Source organism: Callorhinchus milii, unplaced genomic scaffold, assembly GCF_018977255.1.
Source record: "Callorhinchus milii isolate IMCB2004 unplaced genomic scaffold, IMCB_Cmil_1.0 Scaffold2, whole genome shotgun sequence".
In the NCBI taxonomy this organism is placed as follows: domain Eukaryota; kingdom Metazoa; phylum Chordata; class Chondrichthyes; order Chimaeriformes; family Callorhinchidae; genus Callorhinchus; species Callorhinchus milii.
Window position 1 is genome coordinate 105,142,435 of NW_024704743.1, and position 21,772 is coordinate 105,164,206.

Sequence of the window (21,772 nt, forward strand, 5' to 3'; positions counted from 1 at the left end):
CCCAGGCAGGGCAAAACGTTGGGCAAGTTTCCTCAACTGTCTGTTTACTGTGCACAATCGGCTGCCGTGTTTTGCCCCAAAAATATACAGTCAATGCACTCTACAGTATATTCTGTGAAGAGATTTGAGATACCTTGAAGATGTGATAAGGCGCTAATTAAATGCATTATTATAAATGTTATTTCTCTCCCTCTGCAACAAGGAGATTGGTTTCAGGAGGCCCTAGGACAGCAAGGTGTGGAAAAGGAGAGAAATTCTCAATTAGCACACGAAGAAAGTCTTGGTTGTAAATGTGTCAGAATTTGGACCCAGAGATATAGAATTTAGTGTCCTCAATGGCTGATTTGTAAGGCATGAAAACTATTGTTGAAATATTAAATGGAATTGGAATAATTTATAATATAAATGAAATTACTAATTTAGATCTTAGCTTATTATTATTGCTACAGTTATTTGGCAAAATGTTGCTTAGTGTTGTGTTCAAGTTTGTTCAAGTAATGTTCTTTGCGTTCAAGTTTGCTGTTTGTTGTTTTAATTGTGTCAGATTTGTCAAAAGAGATGCAAGGTTCAACACCATATAAAAAATTGAAATCATGTCTTATAACCAAATTTAGTTGCATTGCAACTTCTAAAGTATTTTAAACCCATGCGTATAATGAAACAATTGAGGGATGAGAAAGCATCCCACAGTTGACCATTAACGTAAATATAAAGCCAGCTGACACAGAGCATATGCCAATACAGTTTCTCTGAAAATCTACCAAGATGATGCTGGATTTGTATTACAAACTCTCTGAAGTAAGGATTTCCCTTTTATTATTCACAGCATTGCAAGCTTGCCAACACAAGCTAGAAATTGATTTAACGCCCACCTATAATCCCTCCAGAAATAATGGAGTTCCCATTAATGTAATTTTAGGATACGATACTAGCATCAGGAGCAAAGCATTTTCAGATCCATTGAAGACATCTGTTCATGTATCTTTCAAATTTATAAATACAAAATAGTTTAATGCAAAAATTGTAAACAGAGAGCGTTTTGACGACTTTTGATCCAGTTTTATTTTGGAAACACTACAACGGTTTCAGGTGCCATGGAAATAACTAATAATCCTTTACAGAAGAATTTGCCAATTCATGCCATTGGATATCTTCAGTGAGGAAAAGTATTCATTTGATTCTCAGTATTACCATATATCAGATAGTATAAATGGGTTTAGAATTTCTCCAATGAGGATTGCAAACAACTGAAGATTGTTACATGCAGTAAATCCCTTTAAATGGAACTTTTACAAGCCTAGGGCTTTCTATAAAATTTGATCTCTTTCGAACTAGATAACTTTGAATGTCTGTTCTTACCAATAAACACTGTGTAGGTGGTGCTGAGCAATCACAAAACACAATTGTTCCTGCCAATAGGAAAGACTGAAAAATAAGACACCCTGAGTGCACAAATCATTCCAGTTAAACCAATTACCCCCTTGAATATAACTAATCATATAATTCTGTTTTCATATTTCCCAGGATACAAAGACATCAATAAACAACTCAATATTTATAGGCTGTAATATGAGAGGACATTAATAATAATTCTTGGTGTTTTGCAAACAATTGTGTTCTGTTTACTTGAAACAAAATTGACTCCCATTTTGCCTACAAAATTCACAGTATTTGGAGTACATTAAATCCGGTGAAACACTGAGATCTCCTCATGATATTGTGAGGTAGTAAAGGGTCAATAGGGTGAATATTTGGGTTCATTGAGAGCAGTCATAGGTGTTCAGAGCCAGATAGTCTGTTAAATTTGTTAGATTGAGATATCAATCTCTTTATCTTTCTTAAGATGTAAAAATGTTGGTTAAGCGCTTTCGATTTATGTCTTTTTTATTAGATTTTGTGAGTTGATGGATTTTATGGTCCTGTCAGAGTCTTTTAGTCTGAACATAGCTGAGTTAAGAAGTTTTATGTTTTCAAATTGTCCAAGTAAGGAGAACTGATAAAAAAAAGTCACATGGGCACATTAGGGGTATAAAAGAGAGGGAGTTGAGTTATACAAGGGGTTGTTGAGTTTTGGAGTTCTAACTTTATAACATTACCAATTATAAAAACTCTGAACCTCAGGAACTTTGAGGAGATGTGAATTTGGGGTAAGATTACTCTATTGGTTTACCCCTGGTGGTCCAAGTGTTGAAACTTAGTGGTTAGATATCTTATACAGTGTGGGATATTATGTCTTTTTAAACTTATATTGATATAATATTATCAATGTGTTATGTAAGAATTGTGTTTATTTTTGCATTGGATGCTTCAAATGCGGGAATATATATATTGAAGCCTGTGGGTTTGAATAAATAAGGAGTTTTTTTTAATTGTCAAGTGTTTGGTGTAATTTGTGAGACCACTCTGACCGAGCACGTATCTTCGACATAAAATGAGAAGAGAAGGATCGCTCCTTTCAGATTGCACCTGGAAGGAGCGTGTAATTCTCACTCAGAGATAAGAATACCATGACAGTATGAAAGAGACAATATCAAGTGCAAGGATTCTTATCAATATTATGAAAGTGACTACGAGATATAAAAGAGAATTTAGGAGGAACCTCTTCAAGTAGATGACACAGAGATTGCGGAACTCACTGCCTGAAGCGGTAGTTCAATCAGATAGTCTAGATGCATTCAAGAGGAAGCTTGAGGAAGCCTCCATGTTAGGGAGAGGGGAATAGAGAGGTATGGCTGGAGACTCGTGTGGAGTATAAACAACATGTTTCCATAATTAAATTATTTGTAATCTTTTAATCCATTATTAAGATTGCAGATATGCAAATTGTTCACATTTTTTAGCCACTATAATTTTAGTAGAGGATGAGATTGTTGTTGTTGTTTAATAGAGGATGAGAAATCCAGCATCCAATCTAAAATCAAATAATATTAATTGTTATCAAATACCTTGAGATTTCATCCCAATATGAAAGGCACTGTATAAAATAATTGCATTCTGTGTTGCATTGAAGGAGGATTGTTGTATTGGCTATGCGCAATTGACTGCTGTGTTTTGCCCACAAATATAGTCAATTCACTTTACAATATATTCTGTCAAGCACTTTGAAGCATCTCGAAGACTAGCTATATCGAAATGAAGAATTATTATTATAATTTTATTTTTGTAGAATATTCCTTTCCAAATGCCTTCTTTGAGATTGTTGCATAGTTTGAAAGGTTTGAAAGATACACCAACGTGATCAGATATTCCATAAAAGCTCCAAATCCAGGAGCATTCAATGAATGAGTGATCCTGGAAAGGGGTAACTTATTCCACGCTTTGCCTTTTAAATGATTTAGCTTCATTCATGGAACAATTCAAAATTGAACTAGTCTAACCCTCGTTCGTTTATATAAAACACACAAAATCACGACAGCAAAGACATTCTGGATATCTGGAATATTGTAACTCCACAGCTCACCCAAGTCTTGACATTTGAAAGGTTAGAAACAGGATAAATACAATCAATTTATGAAAAATGATGAACTGGGGGAAGGAGGGGCCGAGAGACGGCATAAACAATATCAGAGATATCTCCCCGAGGACAATAGGATGATGTATGGTCATTGAAAAGACAACAGATCAGCATAATAATAGACACCACCCACGTCTTCATACTTAAGACATATGTATCAAGCAATTGCAGTTAGAACTGTTCTAGTTCCTCAAAGATCCCAACAAAACTGTTTAGGAACAAAATGATCAGAATAATACTTGACTCCTAGGTTTAGATCTACATTACTTGTAGTCAATATGATGACAGTGGTTTGGCTACAAAAAGCTCTTTAGCCATTTAATTTCATCTTTTCAGTGTATCAATCTTACCATCTACATATTACAGAGTCAATGCCTTGAAATTCTACCTGGTCTTAGCCTCTAAAACAGTTTTGTTTTAAAATGTTAAGTTCTTTAAACTTGTCTTGAGGAAGGCAGATTGTAAATTTGGTCATCTCTTCATCTAAGCCAATCCTATTTCACTGCATCTTTTAACTACATCTTTTACCACTTTCTGCTTCGGTTAATTTGAGATTCAACAAATGATATTCTCCAATGGTGTGCTACTAATACAGGCTGTTTTATATACTCTATAAGTAATTTTGATGAAGTTTCAAGAAAACATTACTGTATAATATGGTCATTTTGTTTAAAATTAAACGTGCCACAAAAAATAAATGAAATCTTTACAATTTTTTTTCAAAAATTCACAGCGGGAGAGCATCTCAAAGCTCTTTACAGGATTATTGTTGGGTCCAGTGACTGTTTGTAGGCGAATGTGGCTAACAATTTATGCATAGTAATGTTCCATAAACAGCCACAAAAGGACCAATTTTATTGGGGAGATTGATGGTCAGAACACTGGGAGAATCTCACTTGAATAGTGCCATCGGTGGCATATATGTGAGGACTAATAACTAAACCAGGCTGGCACTAAAATTAAATAAACAGCAACAACCCATTTACATAGCGCCCTTCATGCGGGATAGCATCCCGGAATGCATGACAGTGGTGGAGGTCTGACCCCGAGCCAGGGGGAAAGGGAGGAGGAGGTGAATGTGAGATCAATCAAAAAGGAAAGTCTTCAGGTGGGATTTGAAAGTGGTGGAGTTGGGGGTAAGCAACTCCAATAGATAGGTAGATGCGAGGGCATGAAGTGATTTGTAAACAAGAGAGAGGATCTTGAAATTGACAAGACAACCACAATCTATTGGGCCACAAACCAAGAATCAGGCTGTCATAATAATAATAATAATAATAATAATAATAATAATAATAATCCTTGCAATAGATATAGTGCCTTATCATGCATTTGAGACATCTCAAAATGCTTCACAAAATATACTGTTAAGTGAATTGACTGTATATTTTGTGGGTGAAACACAGCAGCCAATTGCACACAGCAGTGTCCTACAAACAGTCGTGGATTGAGTGACCAATTCATTCTTTTTCTTTCAAGGAATTACTATCCCCGGACAAGCGATCTGCCAATCGACTAAGAATGAGTTCCTACTTACTGCTAGGTAAACAGAGGTGCGTGGAGTAAGAAAACTTACCCAAATTTGGCCCCCTTTTTTTTGTCATGGGGAAAAAAGTCTAAAAAAAAGCCAGTCATTAAAAAAAGTCAATCATAAACTGTGAATGACATTTGAAATACTAAAACATTCAAGATGGCTAAAAATAAATCTGCAGAGAATTTATGAAGCTCTGTAAAGTTTCTGACAAATAACATCTGTGACGTGGTTTATTGCACTACATTCAGGGGGTTGTTTATTGGGTCCTATGTTGGAACATTCATGTTGTATAAACAGTGCCTCTTTTTCCTATAAATACATGTTAAATACTGAACATGTGGAGTGTGGGTGTCAATTTGAATATTTTTTGTAAGGAAAGAAGTTGTATAAGCTGTTCTTCCACTGTTTAAATAGATTGTAAAATGATTACTGGAGATTTCAATGTCTGCAGGTGTACAAGTTACAAATTTGGTTGGCTTGCTCTTAAAACTAATTTTCTCCCCTACCAGTCAGGAACCTCGGCGTTTTGTTCGACCCTGAGCTGTCCTTTCTCCCTCACATCCGCACTACAACTGGCACCGCCTTCCATCACCTTCGGAACATCGCCAGACTACGGCACTACCTCACCCCTCACGCTGCTGAAACTCTGGTCCACGCCTTTATCTCCTCAAGGCTGGACTATGGGAACTCTCTCCTCGCCGGCCTTCCCGCCACCTCCCTCCACAAGCTGCAGGTCATTCAGAACTCTGCAGCTCGTGTACTGTCCCGCACCAGGCTTCGGGACCACATCACTCCCACCCTCGCTCGCCTCCACTGGCTCCCCATCCCCCAGAGGATTGATTTCAAGATCCTCATCCTCACCTACAAGGCCATTCACGGCCTTGCTCCCTCCTACCTCTCCAACCTACTATCCCCTACCTACCTGCCCGTACCCTCCGTTCCTCTGGCTCTGGTCTGCTCCACGTCCCCCGCCCAACCGCCCTACCATCGGTGGTCGGGCCTTCAGCCTCTCAGCCCCCAGGCTCTGGAACTCCATCCCCCAGTGCCTTCGCCTTGCTTCCTCCCTTTCCTCCTTCAAGGCCGGTCTCAAAACCTTTCTCTTTGACCGTGCCTTCAGCTCCCCTCTCGACTCTCTTCCCCCTCCTCGCTCCCTCCCTTCCCTCCCCTCACCCTGACCATTTCCCCCTTCCTTGCTCCCTCCCTTCCCTCACCTCACCCTGACCATTTCCCCCCTGCTCGGGTCATGTCCCAACTGTGCAGCGCCTTGGGACGTCCTCCTGACGTGAAAGGCGCTTTATAAATGGAATCTTGTTGTTGTTGTTGTTGTACCGTTCTGGACCTTGTCATGTGCATTTTTGCCAACAAAAAATGGATGTGTATAAATGTTGTGAATTAAGTAAAGAATTCTCAGCCCTGCAGTAACATGGATTCTGGCTTTCTATCATTTGTAACTATCAGAACTAGTTTATAAATACTTTAGAAATATTCACTCACTACTGATGCTAAGCAGGTTAACACATTATTTAAATTACATTTAATTTACATCTCCCAGTTCCTGTCCCACATTGCTCACTCCTGTCACACAAATGCCTCAACTCTTCTTATACCAATACCCTACGTTCCTTGCAGGTGGCAAGGGAGGGGGAGGGACTGTGGAACAAAGTTCCAGAGGGTAGGGGCAGAGTGGTAGAAGGTCCGCCCGCCAATAGTGAGGCGAACAAGGTGGGGGACGTGAAGCAGGCCGGAGCCCGCTGAGCACAGGGAGCAAGCAGGATGGTAGGGGGTTAGGAGGTTGCAGAGATAGGGGGGAGCAAGATCATGGAGGGCTTTCAAGGTGAGGAACAAGATATTGAACTGTATCCTCTGTGTGATAGGAAGCCATTGGAGTCGGGCGAAGATGGAGGTGATAGGGTCGTGGAGTCTAGTGCGGGAGAGTACACGGGCTGCAGAGTTCTGGGTGATCTGCAGCCTATGGAGAGAGCAGATCGAGAGGCCAACAAGCAATGAGTTTACATAGTCAAGACTTAATGTAATGAAAGTGTCTGTGAGGGTTTCAGTGGCCTGCGGTATGAGACACTGATGGAGCCGAGCAATGTTGCATAGGTGGGGGAAGGCAGAGCGGGTCATGGCTCAGATGTGGGGTAAAAAGGATAGTTGAGGGTTAAATAAGACCCCAAGGTTCCGGACTGGATTAGTAAGGTGGAGTGTGCAACCATGGATGGTGATGCTGTCAGCGCCTGAGGTGAGGAGGCACTGATGGGAGCCAATCAGGAGAGCCTCGGGCTTGTTGATGTTCAACTGCAGAAAATTAGGTCTCATCCAGGACTTGATGTCTGCCAGAATTCAGTCAGGATAGCAGTGGTCCTGGAGTCAAGGGGGGAGGCAGAGGGGTAGAGTTCGGTGTCATCCGCATACATGTGAAAGATAACCCCATGTCTGCGGATGATGTCACCAAGAGATGGCGCATAGATATTGATGAGGAGGAGACCAAGGACAGAGCCCTGAGGAACGCTGCACGAGATGGTGCAGGGGGCTAGAGGAGAAGCTGTTTGTGGAGATGAAGTGGAGGCTGTGTGAGAGGTACAATCTGAACCAGTCAAGGACAGCGCCGCGAAGGTTGAGGTGAGAGGAGAGATGGTGGATGAGGATAGAGTGGTCGTTGCTGTCGAAGGCAGCAGAGAGGTCAAGGAGGACGAGTGCAGTGCATTCTATACATATCGTGAATGATGAAGCACATGCAGAGTAAAATATACATGCAGATCCATAATGTCTTAGTTTATGTGACTTTTTGAGTATTACTGTATGTTATGCATGTTTTCCTCACCTATTAAATACTTGCCGCAGCTTTCTGAGTAACAAAATATATTACCATACTATATCGATGAGATTATAGATTCATATTTCGGTCTGTGGGTAGCAGTGAGAGTGCTACAATTGGTTTTGGGCTTCTGGGTTAATCAAGGGAAAAACAGCCAGGGTTTCCATCCCTGCTCATGATCCAGTGATTCCATCTGGAAAGTATACTTGTGTGGGTATCAAACTAGAACAGTATCAAGTCAGCGATGATTACATTATTCTTACTCCTTTTAGAGACAAGTAGCTTTTCAATTTTCATTTTCCAGGCACACTGCCATGACCATTTGGATGAGGTACCAGAGGAATCAGTCTCATTGCTCTCTTCCGCACTATGTATGAGGCCTGCCAGCACCCTTATGCAATGATGACCAATACTCAATATCTCCAGGTATGGCCTAACCAGAGCACCCTACAGTTTAAGAATGACTTCTAGTGATTTGAACTCAACTGAAGGTGCACTCTCTCCCTAGAGGGACACAGCTTGCTTATCTAATTCACGGGAGTATTAAGGACAGATTGGCAAGAGCCAAAGCTTGGGAGTACTGCTGGAGTTTTACCAAATAAAATCATGTAACTTTGAGACCACTGTTTTGTAGGCTTCCTGTTGATTTTCCACCCTACTTGTTAGGGCCTTCGCTTGTAGGATTAACAGGAGCTGAGTGAGAACAATGTCTGCCCCCAAGGAGACCCGTCTTACCTTCTCCCCACACCACCTGCCCCACCACACTTCCCCTCAGGACAATAGTAATGTATCTGAAGGATTGGCTGGGACACCAGGAGAACCCCCTTATCTTTTTGAAAAGCGCCTCCAACTAAAGTGCTAGCAGGCCCTCAGTTTAATGTTTTATCCAGCAGATATCTCTGAGAGTGAACTCACTGAGACCTTTTTTTTAAGGAGTTAATTGCTATTTCATTGACTGCTTTGGGAGGTCGTTCCAAATATCCACTGTGGGAAAAAATATTCTAACCTCTAATCTCACTTGAGACCTATGAGTTTTTTGAACCTATGTCATTCAGTTCTGCTCAAAAAAAAAGCTTTGCTCTCAGCATTACTTTACAAAGCTTTACTTTATGAGGAATGAGTAGATGGAAAAATGCGTTCTGATCACCCAAAAAATTCAGAATATTCATCATTCTCACACTCGTGATGACATATCCTGGTTTGCTTTCTCCATAAACAACTCTCTCCGTCCCCCACACTGGCCACAGCAACTATGTGAAGTGGAATATCTGCCAATTCTGTATTCATCCAATTCTTCTTTTGAAGTACAGAATCAACACACCGGCAGTTACATAAAAGAACACAGAGAAAATGTAGGAACAGTCAACACAGAATTAGTAGTAGATCATGCCCAACAAATGTAATGGAGTTATACAGTACAGTATATTCTGTGAAGCGCTTTGGGACGTCCTCCCGACGTGAAAAGCGCTATATCAAATGCAAGGATTATTATTATTATTATTATTATTGACGAGGGTATGAGGGCAACCCACTGGATTTACTTTATTTGAATTTTCAGAAGACATTTGATAAATTCCAGAGGTGAAAATTTTAAAGACCATAATGAAACATAAAACAACTAATGGACATTCAGCGATCAAGCCTGTTCCTTCCATGTATGATGCATGCTTATTTTACCATCCGCTCAACCCCTACACACCATCTTTTGAAGGAAAATATTGTTTATTTACTTTCTGGTGCACAAAGATATTCAGGCAAACATTCTGGACTATTCCCATATTCTGCATTGATAGTAAACACTGGCCCACTTCCCTCAATGGGCAATTTCCTAACTTGTCCCAAAAGTAGCACAGACAGCACTATACTCCTTTGAGGGTTCTCTAATCCTATTCCCAAATATATAAATAGCTAATTCTTCTTCTGATTTCCTGGCACAGTATCAGCTACTTTTGCTGAGACTCTGTTCCACAATCACTTCTGTTCTGTGGAAAAATCTCTATTCTCGTGTGAAACTTCTTGATTTTTAAGCTGTTTTGATGTATTTTAAAGATGTCTGAACCATATGGTTTCCTAAACCAAGTTTCAAGTTCAAACACAAAGCTGCCTATTGCTTGAATTCAGGTTCTCACAGTAGTACTGCCAGCAATTATAAAAAAGTCCATGGACTGACCACCACAGTCTCCTGGATAGAGTAAATATTCTGAGATTGGTGTCCCCAGGAGTAAAATATCTACAAATACGTTCTGATCTTCAATTCCTTCCATGTTCTTGCCAAACACTGCCTCTGTAATCTCCTGCAGCCTCCAACTTTTCCCATTCCATCCAATGCACTGCAAATGCTTGGCTCCTTTGTCCCAGTACACTCTGAAACTCCCTCCCCAAATCCCTTTGTCTTGTGTATTCCCTTGAGGAATAAGAGTACAACAGGGAAAGCAGTTCATCCATGGCAAACTAGAGCAGTTAGAGAAAGTATAAAACTAAAGGAAAAGGCCTATAAAAACTGCTAAAAAATAGTAGCAAACCTGAGCACTGGGAGTTTTTTAGGGACCAACAAAGGAAAACCAAAAAGCTCATTAAGAGTGAGAAAATGGATTGTGAGGGCAAGCTAGCTAGGAACATTAAGACAGATTGTAAGAGTTTTTATAAATACATTAAGAGAAATAGACTAGCAAATGTAAATGTGGGTCCATTACAGGCAGAGACAGGAGGAATTATAATGGGGGATAAGGATATGGCAGAGTCCCTAAATAAATACTTTGCTTCTATCTTCACGTCAGAAGACACAAGAAGTTTACCAGAAATAGAGATGAACCAAGGGGCTAATGATAGGGAGCAATTTAGGGAAATTTACATTAGCAAAGAATTGGTGCTAGGGAAAATGTTGGCATTAAAAACTGACAAGTCCCCTGGACCTGATGGTTTGCGTCCTAGGGTTTTAAAAGAGGTAGCTCATGAGATAATGGAGGCCCTGTGTCTGATCTTCCAAAATTCTTTGGATTCTGGAACGGTTCCCATTGATTGGAAGATTGCAAACGTCACACCACTATTTAAGAAGGGTGGGAGAGAAAAGATGGGAACTGTAGACCAGTTAGACTGACATTGGTGGTAGGGAAAATTCTACAATCCTAGAGTATTGTGTGCAGTTTTGGTCTCCTTATTTAAGAAAGGATGTACTTGCCTTGGAGGGTGTACAACGTAGATTCACTAGGTTGGTACATGGGATAAGGGGGATGAGTTATGAGGATAGTTTGAGCAATTTATGCCTATATTCTCTAGAATATAGAAGATTGAGAGGTGATCTTATAGAAACCTTTAAGATTATAAAGGGGCACGACAGAATAGATAGTGGGAGACTTTTTCCCATGGTTGGAGAAACTATAACCAGGGGTCACAGTCTTAAAACTAGGTGTAAGCCCTTTCGCACCGAGTTGAGGAAAAACTTCTTCACTGTAGGGCTGTAGATGGTCAGTCTTTGAACATATTCAAGACTGAGATTGATAGATTTCTTGTGGATAAAGGGATTAAGGGATATGGGGATAAGGCGGGTAAGTGGAGTTAGAATAGATCAGCCATGATCTTATTGAATGGCGGGGCAGGCTCGAGGGGCCGAATACCTACTCCTGCTCCTAATTCTTATGTTCTTATGCGTACTTCTCTCTACTTTTAAAACTCTCCTTAAACTGTCCCCTTTTTGACCTATTGGTCGACCCTCATCTTTCTCACTTTTCTCTCAGCTCGGTGATCCAATCTACCTTTGTAAAGTGCTTTGAGATATTATCCTATGTGAAAACTATCATGTAACTGCAAGTTATTATAGAAATTTTAAATATAAAGCACTGTATTCATTCACAGTCCTCCACAGCTATGCAATTTCCATTGCCTTTGATGTGACACACCTGAAGCAGAACTTCAGCTACAGAGTCTACACATAACTGAACAATTTTAGAAGCAAGGAAAATCTACAAAGGATTGCATGCTTCAAAACTCTCAAAAGCAACCTGAGATGAAGGCTGAAGGCTTGCTTTCATAATTTGCAGTCAGCATAAAAAAGCAAGAATTACTTTAGCATTGATTGATTATGCTCTATGTATACTCTTAAAAATGATTTGAAACTTCCAGTATTAAACTGATTCACAGTGATTTATATTTCCTGCTTTACAATCACATTTGTCTGTGGAGAGCTCTGCTGACCAGCAAGATATAACACTTGAATCAGCTTTGTTGTTCCATCTAGTGTCTGGGTTATTCCTTATGTTACTGCAAACAGCACTGTACCCCACTCTCCAGAGGTGGCCTAACCACAGACTCTGTACAGCTTGAGCATGACTTCTGTAGATCTAACTGCAACTTATTTGGCAATATAACCTAAGCTGCTGCTTTGTTTATTGTTGCCTTACAGTGTTTGGACATGGTTTGTGGGGAGCCAACTATCACACTTGGTCTCTTTTAACTCTCCTCTTGTTACTTCTATCCCACCCAAGGAGTAAGTTTGCCTCTTTTTTTAGTTCCTATGTGCAACACCTTACGTTAATCTGTATTGAACATCATGTGGAACCAAATAGCCCACATGATTAACCTCTCAAACTCTGTTTGTAAGATCTTAACTGTCTCCAAAGACCTCTAACATGATGTCCTGTGCACATTTAATTAGCTTGCACTGAATCCGAACATCTAGATCCCTTATGAATATTGGAACAGCATGCACCCTGACATACACATTATCTTGTCTCTCAGCTGCAATGATCATTATGCTCTGCTCGCTTCCCTTCCAACAATCCCTGTTTAATTCATGTACTGGTTGGGCCAAGTGTCCTGTTTCCGTCCTGTACAACCACTGACAGTCTAAGGGTCTAAGCTGATTTCCATGGTTGATGAGCATGCTAGCCCTTGGATCACCACATTTATAATATTTCTTTAATTTAATTTCTGATTTATAACATGAGAAAGTTTTCTGTATTTGTGTAGTCAAACATAGCAGCCAATTTGCACAAAACAATGTCCCAGAAATAACCATGAAGTGAACAACCAATTTCATCTGGAGGATTTTTTCCACAGGATATTTAGAGAAACTCTCTTTTCTAACAGGGTTATGGGATCTTTAATCTCTCACTGAAAAGGCAGAGGGACCTAACATCTGAAGAATAGCAATGCCAACAGTACAGTGTATCATCAGCAGTGCATCAGAGTGTTCGCCTACTGTGTGAACTTAAAGTCATACTTTTCCTGTGTTGGTGAGAGAAGGAACTATTATTTGAGCTCTGAGGAATAACATAGAAAAAACCTGGGTAAAATAGTAAATAAAGCTAAAGAGTTGAGGAAAGTGTAAGTACTAATCTGTAGCTATAGTGAAGTGTAGTTTCAATTAAAAAATAATAAACTAGCAAATAAAGTTTGTACTGAACTAGAGTGCGGGAAGGTAGCAATCAAAAAAAAAACTTAAATCAGGTAAATTTCATAAATAATGAACTTAGCACATTGCTGTGGGAGAACTGTGTACAAGGCTTCCAGATATATAGTTACTTGGAAACTATTTAAGGAAATTATTATATAGGAAGGCTAAATCTTTCCAGATTTTAGTTTAATACCTCCAGCTTCTTTGTAACAGTGTGGGATAAAGCACAAGTACTTTATGAATGGGATTGGACTTGCCAGGGGGAAGCTGAAAGAGATCCAGAGGTGTTAGTTGCCTCATTGCTCACTATATAAAAACTTGCATATATACGCGCCCCTCACACAGGGTAGCTTCCCAGAATGCTAAAACAATGTGAGGCAGCAATTAAGCAAGGCAAACAGAATGCCAGGCTATATTGCTAAATCATTTGCGTTAGATCCCTAGGCTTCATTCACAGGCTGTACCATGCTCTGGTCAGCCTGCACCTTGAATACTGGATACAGTTCTAGTCAGTGCAACATAAGAGGGCTGTCAACACTAGAGGCAGTATAGAAGAGAGCAATGAGGAAGATCCCTAGTGTTAGAGGAATGAACTATCATGAGCAATGATTAGACAAGCTGGGGCTCTTCAGTCTTGAGAGAGAAGATAACCCAGAGGGGACGTCATATAAAAATTTTAAATGGGACTGAAAAAGTAAACCCAGTGAAGGCTTAAGTGCCCCCATACCAAGAAATGCAAGTAAGACTGAAGTAGTAAAATAGCTCTAAAACATTCTGGCAAAACAAAAANGCCAAACAACTGTAAAAGTTAAAACAAACTTGTTGAATATTCGCAGTTAGAGGAAAGCTTTCCAAACGTGATAAGTTAATGAGACTTTTGGGAACTTTGCCTCCCTCAGTAGCTCAGTGTTCACAACAACAACAACAAAATTACATTTGTATAGCGCCTTGCACGTCGGAAGGATGTCCCAAGGCACTGAACAGACAGAGTTATGATAACATATGATGAAAATGGGTCACAATAGCAAATGGAAGATTTTCTCTCACTCGCTATAACTTCTGGTTATCTTTAGAGTATTACTCTCCAATAATCTTTGAGACCATATAGTCAATGCTCAGCAAGATATCACTGTCTGACGTACAGATAGACGTAACAGATTGCCCATTTGTGTTTGGGCGGTGGGGGTGGTGGGGGTATTGCTTTACAAACGTTCCAGGACTTTCAAAGTCCTTAATATCAACGCAATGCTAAACGAACACAGCATCTTTGTGCTTCCATGCTCCGCAGTAAATCATGTGGCATCTGTGCTGCAGGGAGACATGAGAAGCCTGAAAAGAGCTAAGCAGCGTTACCTGAAGATGATGTTCAGTGCAGATTCTGAACGATTTGCAAGTCATTGCGAGGGCGAGAAATTTGTGACTAATTAAAACAGCATCTGCACATTTCCGGGAGAAGTAGTAAAATTGGAAAACCTGCGACTGACAACACTTATGAAAGCCTTATGGGTCCACAGAACTCCAGATCTCTATTGCTTCACAGTAGCCAAGAAGAAGTAGGGAGGTTCATTGTTCCTACTCAACTCTTGCTACTCAAGCATCAGAGAGGAAGGGAATGAATGATGAATTTTCATTGGTTTTGCATTCTACAAAAGCTTTTGAGACATGAAATCTCTGCGATGCTCAACCACTGATTCAAAGAACTTTAAGTACTGGGAGGTAGATAATTCCATTGTGCATTGCCACTGCAATGGCTGCCATGTGAAACAACAACAACAAAAAGATTCCATTTATTGAGCGCATTTCACGTCGGGAGGACGTCCCAAGGCGCTGTACAGTTGGGTCAGGACCGAGCAAGGGGGAAATGGTCGGGGTGAGGGGAGGGAAGGGAGGGAGCGAGGAGGGGGTAGAGAGTTGAGAGGGGAGCTGAAGGCACAGTCAAAGAGAAAGGTCTTGAGACCAGCCTTGAAGGAGGAAAGGGAGGAGGCAAGGCGAAGGCACTGGGGGATAGAGTTCCAGAGCTAAACAGTTCATAACTGCAGATCCAATTATCTTGAGAAGTCTCTCACTTTCCACATGTTGTAAAAATGCAATATTACAAAGTTCCTGATATTGTATTATCCTCTTGTGGATCCCCAGAAGATGCATAGACAATTAGATTGGATAGTATAGTGATTTCAGGGAGGCCAAACGATCAGTGAAGGGATACATTTATTGCCACCTTTTTTCAGAGCTATGACTGTGTCAGAAACAGGACAATCGTAAGCTCAAATCCTCTCACAGGGAGGTTCATGGCTCCAACTCAACTTTTGCCACTCAAGTATCAGGCATGAAGGGGCTGGGATAATAAGTCACATGATAGACTTATCTTTCCTGTTGAGTATTTTGTATTTAGTGGAGGCTTTATTTCCAATTCTGGAAAGAGAGGGAAATAACGTGGGTGAATCTGGGTCGAAATTACGAATATAAGAAGAAAGGAAGCAGCATGAAATTGAGGGCTGAAAGGTTGTATGAGATGGAAAACAGTGCCGTAATGGTATAGTAGATATACCTGTATCTTATGGAGCAGGACCTTATTAGAATCTTAGTTCATGTTGAGTTTGCTGGTTTTGGTGGTGGTACCCTCTACACTCGCTGCTAATCTTGACACATGAACAATAGTCACTTAGGTGGGGTATTGGAGGGCAACCGATGCCAATGGAACTGTTCCCCAGGAAGAGGAGGTCAGACCTGGAGCAGAGATATGCAGGAGCCTATGTAATGGGGAGAAGATTAGAAACATAAATGAACACACTAAAATTAAATTAAAAAATGGAAATGAGTTGTTGAGTAAAATTAGTTTGTACTATAATTGTACACTGTGCCATGGATTGTATTACAGCCAGGACTTTCTACCACTTATATTCCCTCCTATGATGATTATTAGGTGTACAAGCAGTTCACCTATATGATTAAAGTCAATTGTTTCATTATGGACATTGTTAGCGTCATATGGTGGTGGCTTTCCCATTACAGCATCAAGCTGGTTCTTAAATGATTGCAATATATTACCCTTGACTACTCTGTCTAGTAACATGTTCCAGTCATACTCGTTAAATATACATAAGAAATGCACTTTACATGTGCTTTCTGTTGCTCAATTTTACATAGATCGACAGAGTGAAGCTGAAGTTCATCAATATCCTGGAATTTGAGCTTGGTTGTGATTATACAGTACATAGGTTGTTTTTCTCTTTTTGGGGGGATATATGCCTGACTTCTTTAGTGTTTCTGAGTTCTCTAATTGTTTGAAAATATTTTTATGGCAAATGACAGCTTGTGCTTATTTGCAGTGTCAATCACGCTTCTTATACATTACAGATGGCTGAACCTTCGAATATAACAACATAATCAAATCCTTCCAGCTGCCCACACCACATTTCAATTCACAGGGAGGATAACAAGTTTCCAGCTATTCTATTATGTTCATCCCACACATCTTCCCTCACAGTTGCTTAGTGAAAAAAACTTAGAATGATCTGTCACTTTGACTAATCTGCCTTGTTTGTCTCACAGCTAAGAAACATCCACTTCTGATTAGAACAGGGAAACCCTGGTTATTTGATACCAGAGGTCCCCAACGACTAGTTCAATCAAAGCTTGGGTAATTCCTGCTTTTATATCAATTTCAAGTGACGCAAACAAGCTAACCCATCATGCCAGCTTTCCTGCTAGATTGTTTTATTTTCGAGCTTTGTAACATGAGCTGCTTTGCAGATTTGTTTTTGCTTCTAACATCGTACAAAGTTTTCTATTAAAGTTAAACTTGTACTAAATTTCTGCTTCAACTTTTACAAAACATTTCAACCCTAAAGTAGCCATGTCAGTGACTAGAGGCCATAAATTTAAGATAATAACAATTCTTACATTTGATATAGCGCCTTTTTAAAATTGTGACAATACCGCACAAGCAACAACAACAACAACAAAATTACATTTATAGAGAGCCTTTCATGTCGAGAGGATGTCCCAAGGCGCTGGACAGTCAGGGGTCAGGATCTGAGCATGGGGGAGGGGTGGGGGAAGGCAGAAAAGTGGGATGGCGATTGAAGGCACGATCGAAGAGGAGGGTCTTGAGACCGGCCTTGAAGGAGGCAAGGGAGGAAGTGAGGTGAAGGGATTGTGGAATGGAGCTCCAGAGTGTGGGGGCAGAGAGGCTGAAAGCCCGGCCGCCGATGATAGAGTGGTTCAGGCGGGAGACATGGAGCAGGGCGGAGTCTGCTGAACGGAGGGAGCGGGCAGGTTGGTATGGAGTCAGGAGGTCAGAGAGGTAGGAGGGGCAAGGCCACGGATGGCCTTGAACGTGAGGACGAGGATCTTGAATTCGATCCTCTGGGGGATGGGGAGCCAGTGGAGTTCAGGCGAGGGTGGAAGTGATGGGGTCATGGAGCCTGGTGCACGAGTGTACATGACCTGCAGAGTTTTGGATGATCTGCAGCTTGTGAAGGGAAGAGTTGGGAAGGCCAATGAGGAGGGAGTTTCCATAATCGAGTCTTAATGTGACGAATGCGTGTGTGAGGGCTTCGGCAGCCTGAGGGGTGAGGCAGTGGCGGTGTCTGGCAATGTTGCAGAGGTGGTGATAGGCAGTGCTGGTCATGGCGTGGATGTGGGGGAGAAAGGACAGTTCAGGGTCAAACAAGACACCCAGGTTCCTGACTGGCTTAGTGAGGTTGAGTGTGAAGCCGTGGAGGCTGATGCTGCCAGCGGCCGAGGTGCAGAGGTGCTGGCGCGAGCCAATCAAGAGTGCTCAGTCTTGCTGATGTTCAGTTGGAGAAAGTTGTCCCTCATCCAGGACTTGATGTCAGATAAGCAGTCAGTCAGGACTCCAGTAGTCCTGGAGTTGAGAGTGGAGGCAAAGAGATAGAGTTGGGTATCATCTGCATACATGTGGAATGTCTGCGGATGATGTCACCAAGGGGGAGCATGTAGAGGGTGAAGAGGAGGGGTCCCAGGACAGAGCCCTGAGGAACACCGCACAAGACGGTGCGGGGGCTGGAGGAGAAGCCGTTTGCAGAGACGAAGTGGAGGTGGTGTGAAAATTGGGACCTGAACCAGTCAAGGACAGAACCTTGAAGGTTAAGGTGGGAGGAAAGGCGGTGGAGGAGGATTGAGAAGTCCACAGTATCAAAGGCGGCGGAGAGGTCGAGGAGGACGAGGAGGCAGAGGGAGCTCTGGTCACACATGGTCAGGATGTCATTTGTGACCTTGACCAGAGCAGTTTCCGACTCCCGATTGGAGGGGCTCATGGAGGGAGTGGGAGGAGAGAAAAGAGAAAAGCTGGGAGGCGACGGCTCTCTCAAGGACCTTAGACAGAAATGGGAGGTGGGAGATGGGCCGGTAGCTGGATAGCTATGATGGGTCAAGAGAAGGTTTCTTCAAGTTGGGCGTGTTGGTAGCTGTTTTAAGGGGGTAGGAACAGTGCCAGATGATAGGGGAGAGGTTGATGATGTTGGCAAGTCATGGGGCAAGAAGGTGGAGCTGGGATTTAAAGAGAGGGGTGGGGATTTGGAAGAATATTGTAAGCCAATGCCTACAGGCTCAGTTTGGAATGTCAGCACTTGAAACTTTTCTAAATATATCAGAATAGATTAATTTGACTCCTATTGATAGGAAATTGCAAAAGTGCCTGAGGGCTACATCATAAATACTATATATTGCTTTGAACTTTTATAATCCTATCCCAAAAAATCAGGCAACATTCACTTTGTGTGTTGTGGACTCATATAGGTCACATGGCAATTGTTGCTAACTGTTTTGCAGAACCTGCAGAGAAGGTTTATCTGATTCACTTGCGTGTGTTTTAGGCACAATGCTTACTTACCAGTGGTAAAACATATTGTTAAAAAAGAGAGCCAATGTGACTTGAGGACAAGAAGAGTCATACTTGCATTTTCTGAATAAGCGCAAGGCGAAATATTCCACAGATCCGGAGAACGTTTAAGACACGGAAAGTGGGATGGAAACTGTGAAGTGACTTCAAAAGCAAAAAATTAATGATTGATATGATACTAGATTTGAAAGTTCACTGTACTGTGTTTAGAATCCTCAATCTGTGCAATGTGAAATTAGTAATTGGTGACTAATTGGCTTTGGTTGAAACATTCCTTTATGGGGTCAGATTAAAGTACCATTAAATGAAATCTGTAGGTCTTGGCAGGAGCCATTGTCTCAGTCTGCAATCTGTCTGAATGAATAGCAGGAAATAATGTGCTGCTGCATTTCATCACTAGCTGAACGTACCTCCATAATGACCAAATAATTTTTCTGCTCATTTATGTCACTGTCAGCAGCAGAATGTTACAGAACAGATCGACTTCAAGAACCTCAAACTTGTCTACAAATTCCTTCACACCCTGATACCTCCCTACCTCTCCAACCTACTTACTCCTCACTCACCACCTCCACTTGGCTGGCTCTGGCCTCATGCTTGTCCCTCATTCCCTCAACCTTCGGCAGCTGTGCTTTCAATGAAACTTTGGAACTCTCTCCCTCAATTCCTCCGCCTTCCCCCTCCTTTCCCTTTTTTAGATCACGCTTTAAAAAGTTCCTCTTCGATCTTGCTTATGGTCACCTCCTTTCCCCGGCTCGGCAGCAGGCTCCTCTACTGCTAAGCACTCCAATTCGGTGCCCTGTGTGAAGGGTCCCATATAAATACAAGTTGTTGTTCTACAAAATATAGTCACTACCTTTTAACTGTGAAGCGCTTTGAAACAACCTTCTGATGTGAAAGGCACTATATAAAATGCAAGGATTATTGTTATTATTGCAATACTGTTGGTAAAAGTCATATTTGATTAAACAAATGAATAAATAAAGCAAGTTACATGGAGTCCTGTAACTCACCTCGCAAGCAACAGACCTGGGTTCAATCCCCAGCAGGGTGAAATATTGGGCAAATTTCCTTACTCCACACGCCTCTGTTTACCTAGCAGTAAGTAGAAACCCGGTTGTTAGTTGATTTGGGGGTTGCTTTTCCAGGAGTAATAATATCTTCAAAAAAAAATTGGTCACTTCAATCCATGACTGTTTATAGGACACTAGTGTACGCAATTGGCTGCCGTGTTTCGCCCACAAAAATATACAGTCATTATTATTATTTCCACTTAACATTTCAGTGGATTTATGAGGCATGACCCCCATACTGTATTAAAGGGTAAGGTCAAACATAATACAGGACTTGAGGAATGAAAGATTTAGAGCTTTTCAGATGAACATTGATAGTGTGCTGCATAATGTTCTTAAGCATTTTGCCCACTTCAAATGTAAGGCTAGCTGTACTGTAATTTTGGGGCTTAAATCTAATTTTTTTCAAATTGTTTGCTTTATCATGCAATTACCTTGCTCTGTTTCTCATCTTCTTCATGGTAGCTACATTTATTCCATCTCTCTTGAATAAACCTCTTTTCCTCTAATCATTTACTTTACAGTTTTAGCTGTGGCTCAACTTTCTCTGGAGCTCGTCTCAAAGCTCTAAATTTTTATCACTGTTTATAATTACCACTAATTAAGGTCGACGATGGCAGTTAAGAACATGACCCATAAAGAGCCCAGTTCAGTTCACACCTGCTGTATTTACATAGCAAGGGCATGAATTGCACTCCTCCTGAACTATCTTCCCACTTCTCTCCTGTGAACCCTATAAGCGAAAGCCCCAATAGATAGGATGGTCTCACTCTGAATCCACTCTCCTGATTATTTTATACATAAAAACTTTTTTTGAAAAAGGTTTGGAAAGAGAGAACATGTTTAGGAATATAGCAATGGATTGCATTGCGCATAAAGGTTGAAATTAAGAGGCACGTGAGAGCACTAAGCAGATCAATTTCCACTTCTGCTTTCAATCCTTGAACTAGATCTAATATCAGTGCAATCCTGAGACACATTTCCTTTTGTGAGGCTGAGGGTAATTCACCAGCAGTGGAAAGAATGCTGTCACCTTCTATGGTTCCAAGCACTATTCCTGTAAACAAGTTTCTTTCTTATACAGACAAATAGCAATGGACTAAATTATATCTCTAGGGAATAGTACAAACTCACTCGATCGTCACACTATAACTTAAGACCATTGATTTAACTGTATGTAGTGCATGCTTTCACCTTTCTCCAAGACAAACAGAAAAGATATGCAATCGGCTGGCCATTATGTATTTGACGTTGAGAGCCACCGCACTCTTGGCCAAACATGAATCAAATACTGAAATGGAAATGGAATGAAAGGAAGCAAACTAGCCTACAAAGAGACAAGATTATCCAAAGGTGCAAGGGAAAGAAGTGATGGTGAAAAAAGTGGTGTGATTGAAGCACAATCTGCCAAACCAGTGCACATCCTTATTCAGTAATGCAGCAACCTTCCAGTGAGGGAGTTGTTTAACCATACATCCAGAGATATAATAATCTTTGCACAGGGGATGATCGCCATTAAATTATGAGTGCCCCCAAATAATGCATACATAATGGCGACTGCTGGGGAAGGCAAGA